The sequence below is a fragment of the Fukomys damarensis genome, unplaced genomic scaffold (genome assembly GCF_012274545.1).
Source record: "Fukomys damarensis isolate Sample0158 unplaced genomic scaffold, DMR_v1.0_HiC HiC_scaffold_2, whole genome shotgun sequence".
Classification (NCBI taxonomy): domain Eukaryota; kingdom Metazoa; phylum Chordata; class Mammalia; order Rodentia; family Bathyergidae; genus Fukomys; species Fukomys damarensis.
Genome location: NW_022900914.1, coordinates 31,566,848 through 31,586,776, shown reverse-complemented (window position 1 = coordinate 31,586,776; position 19,929 = coordinate 31,566,848). Strand labels below are relative to the sequence as shown.

At 41.0% G+C, this 19,929-nt stretch overlaps 1 pseudogene; it reads right to left on the bottom strand.

Moving 5' to 3' along the window:
- Positions 1-11,640: 11,640 nt before the first annotated feature.
- Positions 11,641-14,046, bottom strand: LOC104856480 (annotated as a pseudogene).
- Positions 14,047-19,929: the final 5,883 nt, after the last annotated feature.

The window sequence follows — 19,929 nt, the reverse complement described above, 5'->3', positions numbered from 1 at the left end:
TTTTCTCTCATTGCTGAGACAAAACACCTGACTCCAAAAGTTAAAAGAGGAAGGGGTTTATTTGGCTTACAATTTGTAGTTTCAGTCCATAATTAGCCATCTCCAAGGCAGGGGCGACAAACAGGCCTGGCAGATCAGAAACAACGTGACACACACAGGCAGCAAAGGTAACAAGAGAGTTAACAGTGCCTCCCTAACCCCTTGTATCTTATTCAGACTACTTAGGTTGAGTAGCACTCACACCCTTAATCCTAGTGCCCTTGAACCTAGCATTGCACCATGAATCATTCCAGCTTCACATACTGGAAATCAAGCCTATGACCACATGTGGTTTTGGGGGGACATCTAGACCCAAGCCATGACAATAATTTTTCAGAATCAATCCGAAAGACTATGCTCATTGCCATAGCATGGTGGGCCTTGCCTCACAGAACCTACAGTCTAGGGGCCCTTTCTCATCTTTGACTAGCCCATGCACTCCCATGATGATCTGGGTATCCCTAGAAGTGAGATATTTGGGGATTTGCCCCCAAGCACTCTGGGCACTTGGAAAAAACCTGGAAAACAGGACTGTGAGCTTTCTGAAGACGTTGATTTAGTCACTGTGCACATGCATATTATGTACAGTGAATTCTCATGAACTCTTTGATGCAAGGTCTGGCACACAGTAAGCACTTTTAAATATATATTTACTGAAAAAGTGAATGTTGGTGAATGCTCTATTAATTCCTTACAGATCCTTTGTGGGGTGGAGAGACAGACAGACGAGACAGATTGAAAGAGATAAGTGACAGCTCATCAGGCTATATCTTGAAGGGAAGGCACTTGGAACAGAATGTCAGTGAGGATTCTGCCAGTCACAGCTAGGAGAAGTGGCTACTTGGAAGACTGTGTGTAATGAATATAGCAGCAGCTTGAGGGCCATCTTGGACTTGCTGCCTCAGTCCAGCTACTGGACTTTTGGAGGAGACTAACTGAGAGAGATGAGAACTTATAATAGTTATAATAATCCCTTGACAAAATGAATCCTGAATCACACTTTGTAGTGGATTGCTAGCTGTCCATGCAGTGACCACGTTGCAAACCAAGCCATGTCAGTACAGCAACAACCTAGAACAAAGGCTACATCTGGTGGCAGTTGAACTGTATCCTGCATGTGTGGAGGCAGGAGATACAGGGATAAGGGGATAAGGGTGATGGTTTAGATCTGGATCTTATTGTGAGGAGTCTCATGTCCTTTAGGAACTTAGACTGTCTCTAAAGGAAGCATGGGAGTAGGGGGCGGGGGAGAGAGTCATGGTAAAATTTTGAAGCAGGGGAACTGGAATTCTCAGGTGCACGTTTCAGAAACACACCAGGATTGAAATGTTTGCAGAGGTGCAGAGGAAAGACAGGAAAATTGAAGCAACCAGTACAAAGGTGATTACCATGCCCAGATGAGCAGCCCTACAGGCTACTGGTGATTCTGCAGGATTTTTCTATCATAGTCATGTTTGTGGCTATGCAGTTGGGCCTATAATGTAACTGAATATGCAAAATGGCAGAATTCCTCTGTTATTGTCCCACAGTACAAGAACTGATGAGGTTAATTATGCCTTTTAATGCACCAGTAAGTTAAGATTCTGGTATTTTGTGATCTGGCAGAGAGTTAAATCTCCTTATTTTTTTGTCGCTTGCCAATAGCAATGTTTTTGGTTATCCTGCTTTCCTTGAAAAAGTTGAGCTGGAATCACATAAAAATATAGTGGAACATTATTTACTGCGCACCACTAATAAAAATGGCCTCTGGTGCCTTAAAGGAGATGGTTTATCCATCAAAACAACTAAATTATACCCAAGAAGGAAGTTAGACGCTGGCAGAATTGGGCTCACCTTCATAAAGGGTAGTAAACATATAGATTCTTGAGCTCTGGTCAGATACAGTGTGAGGACTGTTATGTATTTAGCCTATTATAGGGCAGTTCCTTTTCCTCTTTAGTACCTACCTTATGTTATCACAAATCTTTGGATTACCTGGGGATGACTTGAGTTTAATCAGTGCTAATTGTGTGGAGTAGCTTTTTTTTTTCAGCTTTAATTGAGATTATTGGTACATTTTAGGGATACAGTACAGTTACATTCATTGTTGGGATCTTGTACCTCTACATGACAGGTCTTGGTTCTCATTTTTTCCCCTTGTCCCTGCCCTCCCTTCACCCCCTCCTCCCCTCCCCATCTACAATCACTTTATTTCCATCTTTTCATTTGGAGTAGCTTTTTAAACATGGGTTTAGACTGAAGAATCTGAGAATTATGGTCTTGTTTAAAAGGAAAACTGGAGATGGTGGCTCATACCTATAATCCCAGAACTCAGGAGGCTGATACAGGAGCATTGCCACGAGTTCAAGGCTAGCCTGGGCTACAAAGTAAGTTCAGGGCCAGCCCAACTGCAAAGCAAGACCCTGTTTCAGGAAACAAACAAGCTAGCAAGCAAATAATAAATAAATAAATAAGAGAAAAGAGCTGCTATCTCTCCTTTATCTTTGTCTCTCTGACAGGCATCTCTGGTCTGTGATACCAGAGTTTCAGCTTTTGGATTAGTCTTCACAGAAAGGGAAAGAAGTAGCCTAGTTTGGACATGACTGTGGTGATTGGCAAATGGATTTTTTTTTCCGGAATTTTCTTATTATTGACTGAAGGATCAGCTGCTAGTCTTGGCTTACTACTAAGTTGGACGTCCTACCTGTACAACACATCACACATAGCATGTTTAGGCCAGAGTTTGGAAAACTTTGTCAGTAAAAGGCCAAATAGTAAATATTTTGTGCTCTGAAGACCATATGGTTTCAGTCACTACTATTCAACCCTACCTTTGTGGCAAGAAATGCAGCCTCAGTTAACACTTACACAAATGAATGTGGCTGTGCTCCAATAAAACTTTTTATAATAGGTGGTGGCAAGATCTGGCCTGTAATGTGCTGACTGCTAGGTAATAACTAATAGTAGAGAAATGGGTGGTGATGATTGCATTACTTGACTATGGTATTACATTTTCTACCCTAGCTTTTCATGTTTGCCTCTAGGCAACTTCCTACAAATATAATAGGAATTTTACTACTTTCCGAACCATACAACTCTTTTTACTTATAAGAGCTCAATGCCATATTGAGGCGAATAAAGGAGGTGGCAAAACTTACTAAGGATATGCCAGAAAATTTCCTATTTGTTGATAGACTGGATGACTGTTAATCATAAGGGAGTGGATGATCACATAAAAATGGATATTTTATATGTGGTGAAAATACATAGTTTATTCTCTGGCATACCCAAAAGAAGGAAGACTGGTTCTTTTTGCATGACTCCAAGCACTCATGTGTTCCTGTTTCTTTGCCTTTCACCTCTGGTTTTATCACTACCCAGAGAGGCTATGATGCTACATTCTGAACCATTAAGTGTTGGTCTGTCTTTTCCACCCAAAGCTTTGAAAGTCATTTTATCAGATGCCTTTGCTACATCTGTTCACATTTTCTTCATCTCACCTGTCTCGCTCCAGCTCTGCAGGACCCTGAGTGAGTTCACCCAGGGACTGCCTGATACCACCTCACTGGTGTGCCTCACTCAGGGCGCTGTATGTGGAAATTGCAGTGGGTACCTGGCTCATTCCTCACAACAAAGGGGGATTTGAGCCAGCATCAGTGTGTTACTATCCTGAAAACTGCTGTGCAACTTCTCAGGAGTGTAGTGTGGCAAATCAAGCAAACTGTCTCTCAGTGTTGCCTGTTCAATGATGATGCGTCAGTACCATGAAGACTGGTCCTGTGCTTCGTTCTGCCTGCTCCTTACCCCACTCCCTGGGAATGGACTTTCTGATAAAATGAGAGTGCACAGATCCTCTGATTTGGGTGCCATTTTCTTGGGGTGCCCAGGTTAGAGGTCTGCTCTGGGAAGAAATGGCTTCCATGTCAAAGGGAAGGGAGGTGCTAATGGCATACATGTCAGGAAGGGGTTGTAGGGGGTTTGTTCTTGGAGGAATGTGTGGGGCATGAGAGATGCAACCTCCTGGATGGATTGCTCAGCAGTGCAGTGGCGAGGCACCCGTTGTGGTGAGCAAGTGGGAACCCTGGCATGGAACTTGGCTAAGCTTTCTTTCACCCATGGAGCACTGGAAACTGTGTGCAGGTGGCAGGTGAAGCTGGGGTTACATGCTAGATCTGTCTGGGCCTGGCAGTCCTGAATTTGTTAACTGCGTTGCCAACTTTAGAAATATATGCTCCTTCAAAGCCTTATGTGTTCATAGGAGGCTTTTAGGGGTGACTGGATGATTGGATCATGGGTGTGTAATACTGGATTAGTGTGCTGATGGGTTTATAACCGAGTGTGATGTCGGGAAGTGAAGCCTGGGGGGAGGATGTGGGTCTGTGGGTTGCTGTAGGAGTGGCCTGGAGATCTATCTATCATCTCTCTATCTATCTATCATCTATCTATTCTGTATCTATTTATCCTTATGTGTGCACTCACGCATTGCCTTCTGCCTTGAGCCTTGAGTGTCTGCTGCTTTCTGCCTGCCGTGCCATGACCTATTTCTCCTCTGTGATGCTGCCCTGCCTTGCAGCCTACCGACGATGGACTGAAACCTTTGTAAAATGTGAGCCTTTATTAAACCTTTCGTATTTTAACTTGTGAGTGTATTTTTTCCCAGCAATGAGAAAGTAACTAAGACACAAGGACAACTAACTTCCAGCTTTGAGACCAGAAGGTTCTAAGATAGTTCTGAAAAAGACTGACTCCTGCAGCTTCAGGGAGACTGTGATCAGTTAGAAATTCTGGTTGTGAGAATGGCTGAGTTGCCACAGAGGCTGACAGAAAGGTTCCCTGTAAGTCTTGGGGCCATTGTTGAGTCCCTGACAAGAAACACATGGGACTTTGAAGCTTGGGGTGGGGACGTTTGCTGGGTGTGCGTGAGAACAGTGAAGCCCAGAGTCACTGGGACTTGCAAGAGGTAGGAGCAGCCCTCTTCCTTTCTCTGGGCCTTGACTTCACCAGGAATCTTACTTTCAAGTGGGTAAATAAATTAGGGAGGAAAGAGCTTGTAAGTCAAGCGTGCAGCCAGGCCTGGGGGAACCTGCTGAGGAGGGGACCCTGTTGCCATGTGAAAGGGAAGCTGCCTGGGAGAACTTATGAAGAGTGGTCTCACTTGTCACTTTGGACTTCCTGTTCTGACTGTACCTCCTGGAATCAACACAGAAAGCCCTATGAGCCACTTCACCTTCACTTCCCTAGGGCACCCCTTCATGGCACTGCCCTTTTCAGTGACTCCTGGAGGACCATCCTGCTGATGTGTCTCTTGGTGACTTCAGGCTGCTGTTTATTCTGCCTTAATTTTGAGTCCAGAGGAGGCCAGCGTGGCATACTGCCCTGTGTTTGCTGATGCCTCCTCTTAGCTCCAGTTAGGATGCTCCCTTCTTTGGGACCAGCCATGCCTGGCAGTCTGGGGAGGCACTCAGGACATAACTACAAAGAAGCATCAAGTGGTGCTGTCTTGGAGGCCCGGGATAGCCAGCTGGGTGTGTAGCATCTCTGAAGGTGGCAAGGGATTTGTTCCAAGTCTGTTCTCAGACTTGGAACCAGGTCCTAGAAATGCCTTCTGGCCAAGCCATAGAGACGGTGGGGAAGAGAATGAATGCATGGCAGAGCAGCATGCTTGCTCCTGGCTCTGGATAGTGCCCTGAAGGTATGCTCTCTGCAGCCATCACGGTGCTGCAGGGGTGGCATGAATAATTTTCATTTCTCCTCCAGTAATGGTCCTTCTGGCTCATTAACCAGCAGTAGATTCAGATCCAGCATTACCTTTGTTTCATTGTTTTTGGTTTTTCAAAGTAGCTTCTAGGATTTTTCCGTTACTTTTCTTGATCATATTAGTTTCATGCTTCAGCTGTTCATGCCTGTATAACCTCATCTACAGTTTTGTCTCCAGTCCCTGGCTGACTTCAAACAATATCATCAGTGTGAGAGCATTTGAAGGAAGAAAAGAAAAACTCCAAGTCACATGGAAAGAAGTGAGGCTACATTTGGGCCATCAAAAGCCTTGAGTGTTTGAACCTCCTAGTTTGTAAATGAATTTATAGGCCTCATTTATTCACTTATGTTCATTGTACCCTCAGCCTCTTTTCAGTTCTGAGACAATGATAAGAGATTGCCCCAGTAGCGTTTTCTTCCTGATGGGCTTCCTGGAGCAGCCCTTAGTTTCTTAGGACTTCTTGAAAAGGTGTGGACTTTGTCATCTTCAAACCTATTCATTGCAAACAAGGAAATAGTGCTCTACCTCCTTCAGCACACCTTCAATTGGCTTTATTCAGAGGCTCAGGCCTGGCTCTGCTAGCCAGAAAATTCCTGCAGAAAGGAGACACATGCGGTCTGTAGTGCTATCACCACATCCGGTCTGTGTGAACTCTGACCACATTATAATTTTCATTTCCATTTGACAGTAGTCCCTGAGAAAAAGGGAAAATCCTCCAAGAGAAGTGTGTTTCATCTGTGAGCAAGCCAGTGCCACGATGACCATCACGTTGCCTTTGTACCACAGAGCACATGGTAGGTATGCAGTTAACGGTCGCTTTAATAGGCAGTAAGGCACCTTGTGTATATGTTGACACTTGCAGGCTTGAATTGGTCCGGGTGGCTTAGTCCATCAAATCAGTCTTTAAAAGGTCAGAGATGATCCCTTGGAGAGAAGGAAGGCGCATAATAGGTTCTATTCTATTCATTACTCTCAGATAAATTTTTTGACATGCTGAGAAGACACCCCTCAAACATCATCAATTCAATAGACAAATCATTCGATTAGTAGATTGTACTGCCAAATCACAATCAGTTCATTTGCCCATCACAACTACTATACGAGACACAGAAGCATGAAAACAACTCGCATTTATTTACTGGTCACGTTGCATTGACAAGAGCTTGACAGTCGCACACCCTGGGAGGCAGGCACTGTCATTGCCCGCCTGCTCCTGGAGCCCGAGGGAGGTTCACTGACTTGCCTGAAGCCTAAAGCAGTGGGTGGGCAGTTGAGGGTTGGGGTCTGATATGCTCACACATCCTGCAGCGTCCAGCCCCTGTGCTTTTTCAGCATGACCTTTAACACAGGAACGGCACGGGGGCTTCCTGAGTACAGTGCCCTGCCAACACATGGCAGCCTGAGGCAAGGGTAAAAGTGGGAACCTGGGCACACTGATCAGAATAACCTCTCATATTTTGAAACAGAGGGGAAAAGTTAATAAAAATTCTCTAAACAACAACAGCACAGGACTGAGATATATAGCTTAGTGGCTGAGCACATTCTTTGCACTGTGTGAGGTCCCAGGTTTGGTCCTCAGCCTCACGCAGGCCTGCACACACATGCACCTGCCCTGGAGATCACATATAAAGTCACGCATTGCCCAACCTATTCTCACACCATTGTCAATCCTAATCCACCCACAGAAAGGAGGACACAGTGTCCTGGGAAGCTGGAATCTTGAGCTGATCGGGAATGACTCATTCTCATTACAAAATAACCCAGCGGGTGAAACAGTCTAAAAGAACAGCATGTCTTAATTTTAATATTTGATATTTTGGGGCCAGGGATTTAGTTCAGTGGTGCCGCTGCCTGCCTTGCAAGCACAAGCTCCTGAGTTCGATTCCTGGTACCAAAAAATAAAAATAAAATAAAAATAAAATTTGATATTTTGCTCATCATGGATTTTGTGGGGGAGGGACATTAATTTTTGGTTTTTGAAATACTGCAGTGAGTTCAGAGGCCCGACTGGGTGAGGGCAGAACACCTCTTAGATGGGGGTTGCAAGAGCAGGGCGCTGAGGTCCATTTGAGGAGATGTGTATACCTGGGATGCAAACCATCTTTGCCTCACTGAAATCCTAGTAAGTTATGCTGAAGCCACCCACGTTCGTTGTCACAGTATTAGAGGAAGTGGCTGGGTTCCTGTGGGTTGGGTGCTACGAAGGCAGATCCACGCCAGCCCAAGACCCCAAGAACCTGATTCCCGGCAGGTAGAAATTATGGGGCCGTCTTTGGATTGCCAAAGAGCAAGGAAGTAGGGGTTTGGGTCAGTTTTGTGTAAACTTGAGGAGACAGGGAAGGCCCAAGTGAAGTGCAAGGAGAAGCTCAGGGAACTGCATTCGAGGGAGGGTGGTCCCTTCAGACTCGCACATGCTCACAGGAACCTGTTTTGGTTTCTCTTGTTTCTAGGTTTAGGATCACTGTCTTTCTCGATACCTGAGGTGAGCTTAGAGGATAGTGCAAACTGTCTCACTCTCCCTGCTTCCTTTCCCTTTTTACAACCTCCTCCCCCAATTTGAGGCTCTGTGGCTGGCGGGTGATGACAGTGGAGCTCATGAGTGTCTGGAGGGCATCAGCCCCTTCTGTCCTGCCCTGAGGTGTGTTCCTTCCTAGCTTGGGGAAGCAGTGAGGGACACTGTTTGTGAGGGTCCCGTGGGTCCTCTCTGCCAGATTAGTATTGCTTTAGGAGTAGCAAGGGAGGGCAGTGCCCCAGCATGTGCCTAGGTGAGTCCTGCTGGAGGAGTCTCCATGATGCTCTGGTTTCTGACTGAGAGTCCCACAGGACTACTAGGAAATTTATGATATTTTTATTGAAAGGGCAGGGGAATCTTGGAAAGGCAGTTCTGTGTGAGGTTTACCCTGCTTGAGATTGAAGTGGGAGGGCTTTCTGGGCTTGCTAGGAGGGCATTCCCCCATCTGTCCCTCTTTCTGTCCAGACACCAGGCCCCCGTGGCACCCTGTCTTCAAGCCCCTGCATGGGGCACACTCATGACTCCACTGGGCTAGGGTTAGGGCAATGTGTGGTCCTTCACAAAGGCTCTGTGGGCGTCAGCATGGCTCAGGATGCGGTTCTGTTTTCCTGCCATGAAGCCCAGTGGCAGATGTTCTTACTGCTCATCTCCTTAAGAGATGAGTTGTCTTGCTATGGTAGGCAGTCTTTTTTTGTTGTTGTTGTTAGAAACATCACTGTTGAATCTCATGGGAAAAGGAGGAGTTCCTCTATCCAGCATGGCTTTGGCCTGCAGGTTTTTAAAAGTTCCACTGAGAGACACATGGCTCTTTCTTGCTCTCTGTTTCTTGCCACACCTTGTTTTAAACACCATTTTTGCTGCTGAGGGATGACACCAATTCTAATTGCATCAATTCTTTGTGTTCTTTTGCCAGTTTATAAAGCTGGTATGATTTGGGAGTGAAGAACACATTGTATTCTCACACACTGTCTAAGTCTGTTTGGGTTGCTGAAATAGACTACCATAGACTGGGTGGCTTATAAACAACAGAAATGTAGTTCTCATAGTGTTGGAGGCTTGAAGGTCCAAGTTCAAGGTACTGCAATTTTGGGGTCTGGGGAGGGCCTTCTTTTGTCTCTTGGATCACCACTGTCTCTTGCATTCTCACATAAAAGGAACAATGACACTACCTGAAGTTTCTAAGAGAATGAATTCCATTCATGAAGGTTCTGCCAACATGATCTCATCACCTTCCAAAGCTTCACCTCTAACTACTATCACATGGGGTGTTAGTGTTTAACCTATTGATTTTGACCATACACATTCAGCGTATAACACATGCCTTATCCAAAATACACGTTTTCATAAGCACACCAATCTGACCAACTGTTGTTTGGGACATGATGCAGAAGACATAGCTCTTGTTCCAAGTTTTTTTTTCCCTTGGAAAAATGTAAGTACATAACAGAATTATAAAGTAGACTCATCTTTCCCAGTTGACCTGTTTGCATTTAATACACTTCTTTTATTTACCACATCCCTGTGGAGATGTTCTGTACCTACCAAGTCATGTTCCTTTCTTTTCCCAAATGCTCCATATATATTTAATTACAAATGAGCATAACCTTTGGTAACTGCAGAACCTGAAAGCATGATGTTCTTTTGCCACTCAGAGCATTCTTCCACAATAATTTCTTTGAATTATGCCACCTCTCCTGGCACTTTTCAATTGTTTCTAACCACTACTTCAAGACTCTTTCCCTTTCTCTTTAGAAGATATGACCATTGTAGAATTTCCATAGTAATAAAGATGGAGTGTTTACAGTGTGCCAGGTATTGAACCCAGCCTCTTGTGTGTTGAGAGGCATCTAGTTAGAAATATGAAAGCTCTGGAATCAGATCCTCTAAGGTTCTACCCTTGGCTCTGCCATTTTAGGTGACCTTGAGTATTCACCTGCAAAGCAAAGATACTTGTGATGGACAATCTTGATTGGCTTGAGAGACATCTACAAGATTGGTAAAGAACACTTCTGGAGATCTGGGTGGGTCACGGGGGTGTGGATTTGGGGACTATATCATATCTTGTCCCTGGCCCCTTCTTCTATGGTTCGTTTCTTCTCTGTCTGCTTCCTAACTGACATGAAGTGAGGCACTTTTCCTCCACCATACCCTAACACCTTACAGGATGTTTCTGCCTCTTCCAGTGGGCAATGGACGGAAACCTATGAAGCTGTGAGTCAAAATAAACCTCCCTTCCATTACATTGTGTGTGTTAGGTACTTTGTCCCAGTGATGGAAAGGTGACTGATACTATGCTTAACAGTATTTTTCTCATGGAGTCCACCAGTAAAGGTCAGTTGTGTTTGTGTATGGAAAGCATTTAGCGTGCAGGGTCATAATCATTCCTCCATAGAGTTAGTTATATTGCCGGGCATGGTGGTGCATGCCTGTGATCCCAGCACTCAGGAGGATGAGGCAGGAGGATTGCTGTGAGCTCGAGACCAGCCTGGACTACATAGTGAGTTCCAGGCCAGTCTCAACTACATAATGAGACCCTGTCTCAAAAAACAAAAAACAAAACAAAACAAAAAGGGATGAATACTTAGAACCACAGTGCTATCACCACAACCAAGAAACTTAACTTCAATACATTGCTACTATCTGATGCCCATACAGTATTTCCCTGGTTTTCTTAGCAGTTCTTTTCACCCCACACCTAAGTCTTAAGAATTATTCAATGACCATGAATTGTGATTAGTTACATCTCTTGTTCTTCAGACAAGAAAAAAAAAAAAAAAAAAAAAAAAAAAAAAAAAAAAAAAAAAAAGGTTAGCTATATTATAATAGTCTACCCTGAATCACACAACTCTGTGGTGATGGGGTAGCCTGAAACTGACTCTGGCTGGCTCTGTGTCATTGTCACTGGCCAAATTGAGATGTTACTATTACTATTAGTTGGAGATAGAAGGCCCTTCCATCCTTACATTTCTATTTAGAGGAGCCCTCATTAAATTCTCCCTTTTCTTGGCTGCTCCTTCCACTTCATACATATTTACACTCTTTCCTCCCTGCCTCATTTGGTTGGTGAATTTTGATGATGGGACCGTGTGTGAGTAATTCATGTTCCGCCTGCCTCTCTTCTGTGACTTGTCTGAACAGGGCTGAAGAGGGCTCATGGGTCCCTTGACAAGCCCTGGGGAGGGGGCATATCCTTCAGGTGGCCAGGGCTGCCATGCTTAGGTGGATATGAAGTTATTTCTTGTGTCTGATATTGTAAGCCCATGTGGCTGCCTGTCAGATGCATCCTTTCACATATTAAGGCTGATATATTTTTTTCCCCATTGAGGCATTTTTATTTGTATGTTTTACATTCTTAGAAAAAGAATCCTAGGATATTCCCTCTGGTGTATTTTTGTCTTGCTTCTTTGTGATCCATGATGCCAGCTGAGGTTGTCAATACAATGAAACCAAACTGATGTGGTAGGAGCACATGATTCTGTCGTTTTCCCAGGTCTTTCAGCTGTACATCAAACCCGGGACTGATCATTCCATACTTGTTAAACCTGCCTGTGAGGTTCACAGCAATTTTACAGCCCTGTGATCCTCAATAATTTCAAATTCTCCAATGTAACCATGCTTCATCATCACAGTTAGAAACTGGATGATGACTCGGAGCACAGCCTAATAGGGACCTGATGTTTGCCTCTCTTTTCAGCATTGTTGATGCTCTTGAGAGCCTCATAAGGCTAATATCTTGATTCTTACATACATGGAAAAGGGAGATGCTATTTATTAACTTTTTAGACCCTAATAGTATCTTTCAAACAGACCACTGAATTCTACTGATCCCTGACCTGTCTATCTTTTCTGGCTTTTCTGCCCCTGCATCAGTGTAAACTCTCATCAATATTGGGGTAACTTCCTAATTGTCCTCTGAGCTAAGTGTCTTGTCTGTATTTCAGCCTGACCCTCCCATACTTTCTCCCCTGGCTTCCCCATCTCAGCTCTAGGGTGCAGATGTCCATTCCTTAGTGTATAAAACAGGTCTTCAAGGATGGGCTGCTGCTGCTTCTTCTTCTAAGGTCCGTGTATGCCTCAAACACCTTTCCGATCAGTTAGAGTTAGTGATTTTATTCCTGGACCTATGAGGTTCTTCCTTCCTTCCATGGCTATGCAGGTACCATTTCCTCACTTTAGAACACTCTTTCACCATTCTGTACCTGGCCACCACAAATTCTTCACCTAGCAGCTTCTCCAGGAAGCCTTTTGTCCTTGGGTCCCAGGGCACTCACCCACAGAGGTCTGAACGTCTCTTTGTCTCTCTGTCCTACAAGTTAGCACTTTCCATTCTGAGCCCAGAGCTCCAATTTTTTGTCCTTAAGAGGAGGCTTTCTTATCTTCTGTTTTTTTCCTCATGAGTTTATTGGTACACTTTAGGTATACAGTACAGGTACGTTCATCATTGGGCTCCTGTGCCTTTACAGGACAGGTCTTGGTTCTCATTTTTTCCCCATACCCCTGCCCTCCCTTGACCCCCTCTTCCCTTATCTTCTTAGCTTAAATTGATAAATAGACAATTTATAGAGGAGGAAACCTGAGCAGTTGAATAAAATAAGAAAAGCAGCTCAACCTCACTAGTGATTAGGACAAATTCAAATTAAGCCATAAGTAGATACCATCTCACACTTTTAGGATTGAAAAAAATTGAAAAGAACAATCACTTCGGAGTGATTTTATGAATCTACTAAATTTGAAGGTACAAGTGAATCATAATTCCACTTGTAGCTATACAGCCTGGACAAATTCTCACACTAAGGAAAAATACAAGAATGTTGATTGCAGCATTGATTATAGTAATAAAAAGTCAGAGGTGTTTAAATGTCCATCAACAGAACACAGAAATAATACATCGTAGAATATTCATGAAGCAGAATATTATATAGCAGAAAACATAAATAAACTAGAGCTAAAGTCACCAGCATGAATATGTTTCATTCACTCATTGTAAACATGAAGAGGAAAAAAAATTGTAAAAGGATACTTCTAGTATGCTAAAGTTTAAATAAACAAGTAAAATAATATAACAAATGGTTGAAGTAAAAACACATATGCAGTAAAATATGAAGGAGTGTTTGGGAACGATAACCTTGTATCTGTTTACCTCTGTGGGGGAGGGAGTGGAACGGACCAGACAGAGCTGAACAGTATTTGTAATGTTTTGTTCTTAAGCTGAGTAGCAGAGACACTCTCATATCCCTGATTATTATCCCTTGTATATAACTTCTTTTTAAATTAACAAAGCTTCTCATTATTAAAATAAAACCAAGTAACAACCAATACCTAAGTTTTGATTTGGGTTTGAGTTCATATCTTTGTTCTCTTTACCAGCTCGAGCAGAAATTACTTTCAGTCCTCTGAACCCATTTCTCCATCTCTGTAATGAAGACAGCTCTTTATTCCATGGTGTTATGTTGGGATCTAATGAGATAATACAGGTCAAACAGTGCAGTGTCTGGGATATGTATGATAATTCAGTCAGTGTTAGAACTAATGATAATTCTAGAAGGCTTTCGATACATACTGGCTAAATTTTAAGTGAAATAATGTCAGTTGTTAATAATAAATATATCATTATCTCCCTTGTTGCCTGCTGGAATCCTCAAACCTCAACTGAAAGGTGAACGATCTGTTCAAGGTTTTTTGTGTAGAGTTTCATTCTTTCCTTTAGGCCAGGGCTGCACTGGTCAATATTTGTTTTCAAGGCTGCGTTAATGTCCATGACTGTTTAGATAATTTCGAAAATTGAGGTGCTTCAGGCAGAGCTTGTCTAAATGCATAGCTTGTTTAACACAGAGGAGAGATTTGACACTTTGAACCTCTCTCTGTGTCTCTGTCCGTGTCTCTCTCCCCTCCCTACCCCGCCCTCCACTCCATCCTTCATATTGTGTTGCTCTTCTTGCTTTAAAGTTTTCTAGTAGCCTCTGGATTACTGCAGGCTGACCTCGAGTAAGTCCTGAAACTGAATCCCTCAGCCCGGGTCAACTCTGCTGCCTTGCCTCAGCCCACCGTTCTGCCCTTTGCTGCACCAGCAAAACCAAGTGACATGTCTTGTCCACCCCACCTCCTCACGTGCACTGCTGTATCACAGCCAGAGGTAGGGACAGTGCTGGAATGAGCAGGCCTCCTTGACAGTCTGACTTCTCACTTGCAGTTCCCTATGCAGGCTGCAAAGGGAACAGTGTGATGAAAATCAGCAAGGTAGAGAGAATGCAGAAAACTGGGGCAGAGGCAGGCAATGTGCCTGATTGTTTGTAATAAATGTTCTAATAATTTCCACTTACCTTAAAATCGAATGATAGGTATAAAATCAATGATAAGTGCCATGACTCACTGTTATAATTAATTAAAGTCCCATGGAGAATCTAAAAGTCTAGTAAACAATTCTTTCTGTGCTACAAACCTTGTCCACATATTCTGGAGTCAGAATTCAGGGTTTGAATCCCAAATGTGCTTCTACATAGGTAGGTCAAGTAACTTGTGATCTTTAGTAAATCATTTTACTGTGTGTTAAGATGGGCGGAATCTTAGTACCTATTTCATAGGTTAGTTGTGGAATTAAATGAGTCAATGTTTTTAAATCAAATATTCCTGATAATAGGAAGTACACAAAAATTATTAGGAATTATTCTCTGCCTAACTTGGTTGAAATAGAAAACTTTTTTTCTGTATTAATATAAGTTGTTTTTTTGTTTTTGTTTTTGTACCAGGGATCAGACTTATGACCTTGTGCTTGTGAGGCAGATGTGGTGCCACTGAGTTGTTGGTATTTTTAATTAGGGCAGCAATAGATTTTTTAAAAAATTTATTTTTAATTAAGAACCAAGATACTCCATGTAAAAGTACAAGATCCCAATGATGAATGTAACTGTATGTATTTCTAAAATGTACCAATAAACTTAATGAGAAAAAAGTTGTTAAAAACAGTAACAACTATTACTTACATGTGAACCAATGTGAAAAGTTTTTCCTAATCATGTTTATTTGGTAGCCTCATAACAATCCTATTAAATAGTGAATATTTCTATCTTACAGATATATGATGGTAGAAAAATCATGTACCTAATATTTACTAAAGATAGAATAAGGAAGCAAAAAACCATTTAGAATAAAAAGATGAGACTTTGTCTAAGATATATTAATGTCAATGGGGAGAAAAGGAAACTTCAAGTCCGAGCTAACAAATATTAACAAACTGAAGTCATTTCATAAGGACCAAAATAAAAAGACTTTCTACTTTAAAAATTTTATTTTTTGATCCCCGGTATCAAAAAAAATTATTTTTATTTCCAGGGATGGAACCAGGGCTTCATGTATGGTGCACTCTATAACTGATCTACTGCATGAATGCCAATTGGTATTTTAAAAACAGAAGCACAGTTTGATTACTTTAACAGGATAGCTATTAAGTAGCTTTACAGGGATCAAGAAGAAACAGGAAGACCAGGTGGTAAGCTTTTGAAGAAATCTGGGTGAGAGATGAGGGCTTGGACAAGGTAGAGGCCTTTGAAGTGGGAAGATGTCTCCATGACTTCTAAGTGGTTTGTCCCTTTCCCCTTTGATCTATGGTACACATCTCTATCACAAGTCAAGTGTTTTTCCATACATGTGTGTGTGTGTTACATGCACATGTGTATGTGTGTGTGTGTGCTGTGCGTGTGTTGTAAGTATTGTGTAAATGTGTGATTTGAACTGCAATATTGGTTTTATCTATGCTTTGGTTCGTCTGTGACTACCACACTTCTCAAACACTAATACTCTGTGTTATGTGTTTTTATCCGAGAGTAGTTTCTTTTCTTTGCCCTTCTTTTTCAAAGTTAACTTGGATATTTAAGTTTTTTATTCTACCATATGCATTTTGGTGTGCATTTATCAAATTCCTCAAATCAGAAGTTTTACATGGGATTATATTAAGTCTATTAATTAATTTGGAAAGAATTGTCATCTTTGCTATGTATCACTCCTATGCATTTGTATCTTTTTCTTTACGTCCTATAGTTAAAGTTTTAAAGTATTTTCTATGAAGATTTTATGTTCTTTTTTTAGGTTGAGTATGTTATTTTCTATTTTTGATTATGGATGATTTTTTAATAAATTGATTCTATTTCTAGCAACTTTGCTGAGGTTTCTCTTTAGATCTCATAATTTCTCTCCTAATTCTTTTCATTTTTTTTACCTTTTCTGCAATTCATTGTAGTTTGGAACTAAAGTTCATTGCTGTTTGCCTGCAAGTTGAAATTTCTTTTTTACACTTGATCTTAGCCAAAAGGCCAAGAAGTGATAGAAATTTCTATTTTAATAAATGTAAAAATTCATGACCCCTTCTTTTCAATAAAATTACCAGGTTTTGGGGTGCTAGAGTTTTCTTCTAGAGATTTCTAGGTTATGTGCTCAGCAAAGAATTTGTCAAGGCAAGTACGAAAGGTAGCAAGGTTTTATGTTTACTAAAGGTAGGAAAAGAAAGAGGCTCTGTAGAATGAGCTTGGGCAATGTGAAAGTAGGAAAAAAGTACACTGTACAGTATGAGAGCAGATACTGTGACACAGAACACAGTAGCCCTGAGCTCAACAGGGACCATCCTCGGATCTTCCACTCCTCAGGCTGACATCACATCTAGTCTGTCCTATCCAAATCTGCTTAAATTCTCCCAAGAAGCCTATTTTCAGGGCTTTGGGAAATATTCTGCACATGTGTCCTGTAAGTTTGCAATGAACAGGTCATACCCACTTTTCCAGACAGTCTGCCATACCCTAATCTCCTGCCTCAATAACATTAACGAAAATGTACAATTTCTGGAACTTAGCAAGAGTACAACTAGGAATAATTGAAACATTTGTCCAGATACATTTATACCAAACCATATTGTCAAGCACAGTATCTTTCTTACTAATGTTAACAGTGTAAATAGCAACCTTTCAGTTTACATATAGACCTAGAATAATAATTCAGAAGCATATATGGATATCTCAACAACTTCTAAGTTTAAATTTATTATCCCTCAGGTAAATGATATGTTTTTATTTTTTGTTCTTAATATATACACATCATTACTGATAATATGAACACTAACATTACACTATACTCCATTTTGCTCATGTATCACATGATTATTTTATCACAAGGCAGGATCTAGAACTGTATACTAGTAATGAAATTTACCAAGTATTTAAATATTTATTTATTTATTTGTACCAGGGATCAAACTTGGGACCTTGCACTTGTGAGGAAGGTGGCAGAACCACTGAGTAAAGTCCCTGGCCTAAATATTTAAGCACAAAACTACAATAGTAGTTTGTTTTCAATTTTGTTTATTTACATAGTCTGTCACATAAAAGGATGCAGAAATCTACCAATATTTAACAAATTCAGAATTATAACTTTTCAGATTTAAAAGAGACCATCTTTTTATATGATTTACACAGAAGAATTATGTGTGAATTTCTCTGAGCTCAAATAACAGTTTAGTCATGTCTCATCTTAATGTAAGTATAAATATTCAAACTGGATAGTAATTTAAGAAATTTCTAACTGTAGACACTGTTTTTAAGCCTTATAAAATTAGCAAGGGATATCATTTCTAGTAGAGGATAGTCCCATGGAAACAATGACACACTTGTTTGTTTCTAGACCACAGATAAGAGCACACAAATCTATTGCCTGGGATATAATAGTTTTCCAATTAGCAATTTGAAAAGTTGCAAGAAAAGAAATAAACAGTATGCCAGGAATGTTGCTTGAAAAATTAGAAGCAGCATAAATGGTCAAAACTGAAGAAATAACTATGTAAATTGTGGCATGTTTATTTGATGGAATATTAGATGGCTATTGGAACCTGAAAATTGTATAACATAGGAAAAAGGGTCTGTGCTGTATAGAAGGAAAATCTATAAAAACTGAAAAAGAGCAAAGCTCTTTACTAGATGTGTAAAATATATATTCTTTTTTTTCTTATTGAGTTTATTGGTACATTTTAGGTATACAGTACAGTTACATTTATCACTGGAATATTTTACCTGACATGACAGGTCTTGGTTCTCATTTTTTCCCCTTATCCCTGCCCTCCCTTCATCCCTTCCTCCCTTTCCTATTTACAAATACTTTATTTCCAATTTTTCATTTTCTTGTATTTTCCCCTTATTTCCTTTCCCCTATCCTTCCCACTTCCCCTATCCCTTTACCCATTTCTTCCTATTTCACATTGTCAATTATACCATTAGGATCTTATGTACAATTATAGTTTTTCACACCAGAGAAACTATTCGGTATTTATACATGTGTGACTTTATTTATTTCACTTAAGAGTATATCCTCAATGTCTATCTGTTTTCCTATGAATGACTCTAATTTCTCATTCTTTATGGCACAATAGTATTACATTTTATAGAAAAACCACATCTTCTTTATCCAGGCTCCAACCGATGGGAAAATGGGATGTTTTCAAGTTTTAGCTATTACAAACTGTGCTACTATAAATATGGGTGTGCACATATCACTGTGATATGATTCTTTTAATTCTTTTGGAAAGATATCCAGCAGAGGGATGGCTGGGTCAAATGGAACCTCTAATCCTAGTTCTTTGAGGTATCTCCATATTGATTTCCATAGTAGTTGCACCAGTCTGCACTCCCACCAACAATGGAGAAGGGTTCTTTTCTCCCCACAACCCCACCAACATTTGTTATTGATTGATTTTTTTGATATTCTTTCTGGGGTGAGGTGGAATCTCAGTGTTGTTTTCATCTGTATCTCTCGAATGACCAGAGATGTGGAACACTTTTTCATATATTTACTTGCTGCTTTTACTTCTTTGTCTGAGAAATGTCTGTTCATTTCAGATGCCCATTTTTGAATTGGGTCTTTATATTTGGGGGGGATGCTGATTGTTTTGAGTTCTTTATATATTCTAGATAATAGTCCTTTGTCTGAGGAGCAGCTGGTAAAAATTTTTTTCCCACATTGTAGGTTGCCTCTTAGCTTTGATGGTTTCTTTTGCAGTACAGAAGCTTTTTAACAAGATGAGATCCCAGTTGTTGATTCTTTGTGCTAGATCCCATGCTACTGAGGATTTGTTCATAAAGTCTTTTCCTATGCCAATGTCTTCAAGAGTTCTGCCTAACTTATCTTCCAACAAATTTAGTGACTGTTTTTTAATATTTAGATCTTTAATCCACTTGGATTTTAGTTTAGTGCATGGTGAAAGATAAGGGTCTAGTTTTAATCTTTGGCAGGTTGTGATCCAGTTTTTCCTACACCATTTATTAAAGAGCCTATCTTTCCTTTAGTGAGGATGGTTGGCTCCTTTGTCAAAGATGAGGTAGCTGAATATATCTGGAGTTGTTTCTGCATCTTCTAATCTATTCCACTGATCCTCAGGTCTTTTTCTTTGCCATTACTGTGCTGTTTTTATCAAGTGACTTTGTAGTATAGTTTCAAGTTGGGGATTGTGTTACCCCCTGCCATGTCTCTGTTGCCTAGGATGGATTTTGCTCTGTTAAAAGTGTCAATTAAGTCTAGAAGTCTTTTGGTAGAGTTTTTTGGGTCTTCAATATAGAGTATCATATCATCAGCAAATAATGACATTTTAACTTCTTCCTTTCCCATCTTT